Source organism: Triturus cristatus, chromosome 5_1, assembly GCF_964204655.1.
Source record: "Triturus cristatus chromosome 5_1, aTriCri1.1, whole genome shotgun sequence".
NCBI lineage: Eukaryota > Metazoa > Chordata > Amphibia > Caudata > Salamandridae > Triturus > Triturus cristatus.
Window position 1 is genome coordinate 81,705,114 of NC_140587.1, and position 6,341 is coordinate 81,711,454.

Below are 6,341 nucleotides of genomic sequence, written 5' to 3' on the forward strand. Positions count from 1 at the left end.
CACTGTGCGTCTGAAGGCAGACCCCCTCTTTCTGAAATGAAGGATGCAGCCTGGTAAACAAAGTGCTCCAGGGCTGGGCAGAACTGGTTATGGCTGGGTTCAGAGACTTGTGACCCCTAAGAACAAAGACTTTGGGGGTATAAATATTTGTGCCCAAACTCTTACAATTTGTATTGCTCCTGGACAACAAGAAGAACCTCTGTGCGTGTGACTACAGGAATCTGCAGGAGAAGGACTGTCCTTGTGCTTGTGTGCTGTTTCTGGGACTGGCCTGCAGTGGTTACTACTGGACTTGGAAGAAGAGGAAAAGGACTTTGAAGGAACTTTTATTTTGTGGCTACAGCAATCACCCAAGAGCTAGAAGAGAGCTAGCCTCCTGCAGGAGTCTCAGGCACATCAGACTCCACCACCAGCCTCCTGTGTCCTCCCAGCGAGGATTCCTATCTGCAGGTGAGGCTCCTGTGAGTTCCAGGGCCTCTAGTTCTACTGCTGAGAAAAGAGTGCTGAAAATCGTCGCTAACCCCCGTTAGCGGGCCGCTGCAGCTGGTGAGCGTGAGAAAAATCGTCGCTCTGCTGTCGCCGAGCGCTCGCTAACCCCGAAGATTATCGCATCACCCGTCAGCGGGCCTGAAAACACCCGCTATCCCGAATATCATCGCATCACCCGTCAGCGGGCCTGAAAAAGCCCGCTATCCCGAAGATTGTCACATTGCTTGTTAGCGGGCCCCAAAGCGCTCGCTAACCCCAAATCATCGCATCAAGCTCATCGCAGCGCGGATGCCGAGCGTTCGCCTTTTTCCCCGCATCGCATCAGGATCGTCGCTCCCTCGCGGAGCGCCATTTTCTTTCATCGCAGCAAGATCGCACACGCAACAGGCTCGGTGCATCATCCTCCCTTAGCGGCAAGGATTTTATCGCATCACCGGCTTAGCGTGAAGAAGGTTGTCGCTTTGTCCTTCCCGCAACCCAGCGCATCATCCTCCCTTGCGGTAAGGATTCACCGCATCGCTGGTTAGCGTGAGGAAATTTATCGCTACAACTCCTTAGCGACATTTTTGTTGCTTTGCTACGGAATCCAGATACTTTGTGAGTAAAAGGGTCGCAGAGACCACTGCATTGAACTGAACATCATTTTGTGCACCTTGAACTATTTTTGCAGCATTTTTAAAGTAACCCAATTTTTCTAGTATTGTGGATTTTCACTGTTATTGGTCTTGTGATGAAGTCTATATAAATATACCTATTTTTTATAACTACTTGAGTGGTGTCCATTTGTAGTGTTCCTCATTGTATTACTGTGTATGGTCATAAATGCTTCACACACTGCCTCTGAGATAAGCCTAGCTGCTCGTGCTACGCTGCTTACTCTGACTTAGGAAGAAGGGTCCCTACTTGGACAGTGGCCAGCCATTGCCAACTAGAGACCCCCATTTCTAACACCCAGCATAACTGGGAATCTGCACCGCTAATCTGCCTTAAAGAAGGGGCCTGCGACAACAGACTGTGAAGTGCCCTTGTTTACTTGCCAGTTGAATAGTGTCCCACCTGTGCGTTTACAAGCGAGGACATTATCGCTTCCGTCACGGACCCTCAGCCTGTGTTTCTTCAAGGAAAACTACCCCTTCCCAACCTTCCAATCAGAGTTACCTTCATATTGCTGCGAAAACGGAACCAATATGGGCAACTTGACAGCACCATGAGGCCTTGGTATGAGGAGGTGATACAGTGTTCATCGGAGGGCTTCCCCACGCACAACAGGAGCACAAGAGCTTGATACCCCAGGGGGAAATAAGCGCCCTCAGCCGCATGACACTGTCTACAACGGGGTACCTGTGTTGGTATGGTGTGGTCAATTACCGTGTACGATCCGGTCCCTGGGTCTTTGCATGCCTTCAGGGCTGAACTAAGAATATTTATTTATTTTAGTTCTTTGTAGAGTTTTATAAAGCGCAAACTAAACCGAGACGTCGGGCATCAGAGCGCTAACATGAGCACCAGTTCCGTTACAAGAGAACACATTCGTTCTAAGGACCTTGGAGATTGATTGACTTGCCCAGAATCACAATATGTTGAGCTCAATGTAGAGACTCGAACTCGGTTTCCCAGCTTTGAGGTCGACCGCTCTAACCGTAAGGCTTATCCACTCGCCTTGTCATTATAAGTTTCCCTGACGGCGGGTGTTCCCACTCCTTAGCGATCACTGGGAACACCAAACATAAATGAGACCTGCACATGGGGCCAGTAACCCCTACATTCTGCTGGTAACCCAGTGCCCCTGATATAAAGCATGTTGTATCCACTCCCGACTCCATAGTAGAGCCCCTGTGACAAGGAGAGCCCCCAAAACAACAATAGGCGTGGTTGCCGCCACGGAGCAATAATGAAACATTGTGAGCAAGGAAACATAACGGATCAGAAAACATACCCAACCCCAGTCAAACAAATTACCATGCTATACCCTTGAAATTTGTGAAACAAAAACAATGACTTCGGGGATCAGAGCGCATACATGAGCACCATTTCTGTTACATGAGAACACATTCAATTTGTAAGGAACCGGGAGATAATAGATTTTCCCAGAAACACCGTAAGTTAAGCCTCGTTGCCGAGACTTGAACCCGGTTCCCCCGCTTCACGGTCGAACGCTTTAACCGTAAAGCTTAACCACCCGCCTTGTCAATCTAAGTTAGTAGCTGATCCTAAGGTCACGTCAGGTGGTGGTTGTCCAGCTCCATGCTGCCCCGTACCCCCATGACCGTCAGCAGAGCAGGAGAGCTGCGCGGTGCCCAACCGCCAGTTGCTAAGGCAGAAATGCTCCTGGTAAGAGTGCATGGGGGCAAACCATGCCTCTGCATTCACTGCCAAGCGGCCGGACTCGCGCCTCAAGGTTCCCGGGGCTCCAGGCTCTGCCCCTCACCGCGCCGCCTTCAACAATGAACTGGCTCGCCGCAAGGTGCCCTCTGGGCTGCAAACCCCAGAGCCACACGGGGAGATGAGAGATAGACAGAACTGCAGGACGAAAACGGACTCTGCGCTCGAACCTAGCATTCCGCTCCCAGTTGGCAGCTCACAGCAAGACATGGGTATGAGGAGTAAACATATAGCTGCAGGACGGATTCCTATGCAATGCTCTATACCGTGCCTATGGTGCTAGACTTGTTGAAAGTGGCCCGGCCGGAACGCCGCACGTAAGACTGTTGTTTTGCAAGCAGCCCTTGCAATGCGAGCATGCAAACCCAGTCGCCCAGGGGAAGGCGTGGATCCGGACAGCAAGCGCACCCGCGACCCCAACTGAGCCGGCCCTGCCAACCGGTAGTGTCGCCTGTCGTGGGCAGCATAGGGAAGACCTATGCCCAAGAGGTTCTAATGCCTGGTGCCCTCCCGAAACGGAGCCCAGCCGCCGAAGGCGCCGCGTTCGAAGGAACCATGGCCTGCTCCCTCCGCCGAAGCCGTCTGCTTCCCAGCGCTAACCGGGCAGGGAAGGGATCATGCTCCCGAAGCGTGCGCCCCAGACAGTGGAGGTTTGCAGGTCTGCCTCAGCCCCCACGAGCTCCATTGAAACCCTAGAAAGAGGGGGGGGCGCAACGGTGCTACCTGCTCTCCCCCCTCCCCCATGCATCGGGAGTCCCAGGCACTGATAATCCCAACCTGGACCTGGCTCTAGGTACACCCCAGGGGTCCCCAAGACTTGGATGCCGAGAGTCGGCTGCTCTCTTCCCCGTTGGGGAAACCCGCCAGGGGATCCCCCTCACCAGCTGGCCAGGCCAGTCCGACGACTGCCACATAGGGGCCCAATAGACCAGACCCCACTCCCTCGCTGCCCCCCAATGAACAACCTCTCTGGTGGCTGTGTTAAGGGAGTAAATTACCCCGGCATTGGAGGCCGCGACCTCGGCTACGGCCGGGCCACGCGTCTGCTGCCTCGTGACATACATGCACTCAACCCCCCCGACCCCCTTCCCTCACCTTAGCCTCAAACCCCACCGGTACCGGCAATGCGGACCTCGCGGGGGCCGAGCTAACTCCAAGGTGGGACGGAGTCCCTCCCGGGCATAACCCGGGTGGTGGGACCCCAATAGGGGGGAGGGGGAAGCCGACTAACCTCGTGGTCCGCAGCAGTCCCCAGCACGACCGAAACAGCAAGACGGGTAGCAGACAAGAGGCTGCATCGTGGGCGGGGGAAGGTATTTGTACCCTTGCCTTCCCCCACCATGGCCGGAAGAGACGCGGCCGGCTGACCCCCTGGTCCATAGGCCGGGGGGCACTGATATGCTGCTTAGTGTGTGTCCTGTGGCACTAAGGAGGCCGCCCTGTTAGGAGGGTCCCCTACGTGGACCCCGGGCAGCCTGTCACAGCACCGCTTCCGAGCAGATTTCCAAAGGGGCATTTTCATTCTTTCTATCACGTTTCTCTGAGTTATTTTGTTATCATCTGCCTAAAACTACCTACAGATGCAAGCAACATTAAAAAGGCTCTCCGTCTGCGTATGTGTGTGTCCCCAATCACAACAGCATGGTGAGACGATTGATGCCTACGTTTTCGCAGCAAACTACACTTGGCTGGGGCAGAAAAATAAATGCTCGTATCACAGCCCCATATCCTTCTTACTCTGTCTACTTTCCACATGCAGCAACATTACCAAAGGCTGCGGACTGTACCCGATGATCAGGACCACTTGGCAAGCTCTCTAGAGGCGGAGATTTAATGCAATTGACTGCAGGTTTATGATTCCCCCACCTCACGCACTAATGCACTTTAAACTTCAGGGACTTAATCGTCAAGAGGCGTATGCTGTTTGTCCTGTGTTAGCTAGGATGAATGAGTTAAGGCTGTGCGTCGCGAGTGGGAGAAGCCTGACTAAGCTGTCGCACCTTGGCTGTTGCACCTTGGCGTGCACGCAGGCTGCCACAGCTGATGGCTACCACATGAATCTGATAGAGCGCTTTCAGCACTCTATATTGTATGGGTGCACTGTACTCATGGTTAAGACGCACTTATGTGTATTCTTATCATTTGCAGTGTTTTATGATTATTAAGATGTATTTAGTTGAACCATTTAAACAATAAGCGTAGTGAATACATTTAAGTAGGACAATGTATGTATTGTAATTCCTGAATGTATAAGGTATTATACATATTATATATTCATATAATGTAATTGTGTTTAGTTGAAGTTGCCCGAGTCTAGGCCCAAATTCGCAGATTGTTTATAGTTTCACATCTCCTTGATCTCTCGAGAAATAAATAATTAAATGCATGTTGTGTTTGAAAAACCGAGTGTTCTCATCCTACTGCAGGTGCCGGAATGCAAAACTCATTATTGGCAGATTGGCAGATTGAAGGAGATACCCGGAATGTCTTTGAAGATGACTGAAAGGAGAGAAGGGAGGATGCCTTCCATGTCTGGCCTATCTGGGAACCAAGGCCATCCGAACAAAGAAGGTTCATCATGCCCCTGGCTGGAAAATCACCACACAAAGTTGCAATGGAAATTTTTTGATAACATATTGTAGATCGAACCACATTTTTGTGTGATGTGTAGGGAAAGGATAGTGAAACCAGACTTTTGCTAGCTTTCAGAGGAGAAAGAGCATCTTAGAGCGAGCTCCAAAGCCTTAAGCTAATCAACCCATTTGACGTGAGTACTTCTTAGGAAGTCAACATGTGCTGACACCTTTGGGAAATGATGGAAGGAAATTAGGTAGAAGCTCTATTTAGAACACTGTAGGGAAAGTTTTTGTTTATTCCTAATCAAAAAAGATCTGGACTCCGCATCTATTCTTTGTTGCATTCTGATTTTGGAGTTCATTATCCTATGCCTTTTGTGTCGAATAACCTATATTCTGTATTGATCTTTCTATATCTATATGCTTTGATTCTCCGCTGTTTCTACATCCAATTGTTTTTGGCCTTATAATAAATCGACAAAACTGAAGTCCGGAGTCTGTGGTCCTTTAAGGCATGTATATATTGAAAGTATCATCCTGAATTGTTTTGCTACCCTCAACCACTTTTAGTAGGTAAATAAAAGACCATCTGTGCCAAATCTAGTAGGAAAGATAAGGGGTGCAAGTTGGCGTAGTCAAATCTGCCTCTGAACTCTCCCGTGGCAAGACCAGAAAGGAACTTTCACTCGCAAGTCAGTCCCGAGGTAGGAGCATTTATCCTAGCGTACTCGCATATGCCTCACATTTGCTTTTGTGTAACAGGTAGCGCTTATTTGAGTGAAACTGATAACTTTTCTATCCCTTAGTACCTGACCCAGTGTGCTGGGAACAAACTATTCAGCCCTTCCAATCGGCTTGAGGGAGCGTTTCAGCTCAAACAAACTAGTCTAATGA

General features: G+C 50.4%; 1 long non-coding RNA gene across 1 annotated transcript; it reads left to right on the plus strand.

Moving 5' to 3' along the window:
- Positions 1-739: 739 nt before the first annotated feature.
- Positions 740-5,935, plus strand: LOC146830257 (uncharacterized). The gene is made up of 2 exons (XR_014961142.1): positions 740-989; positions 5,298-5,935. It is a non-coding gene; the product is annotated as an uncharacterized LOC146830257 (long non-coding RNA).
- The last annotated feature ends 406 nt before the right edge of the window (positions 5,936-6,341 follow it).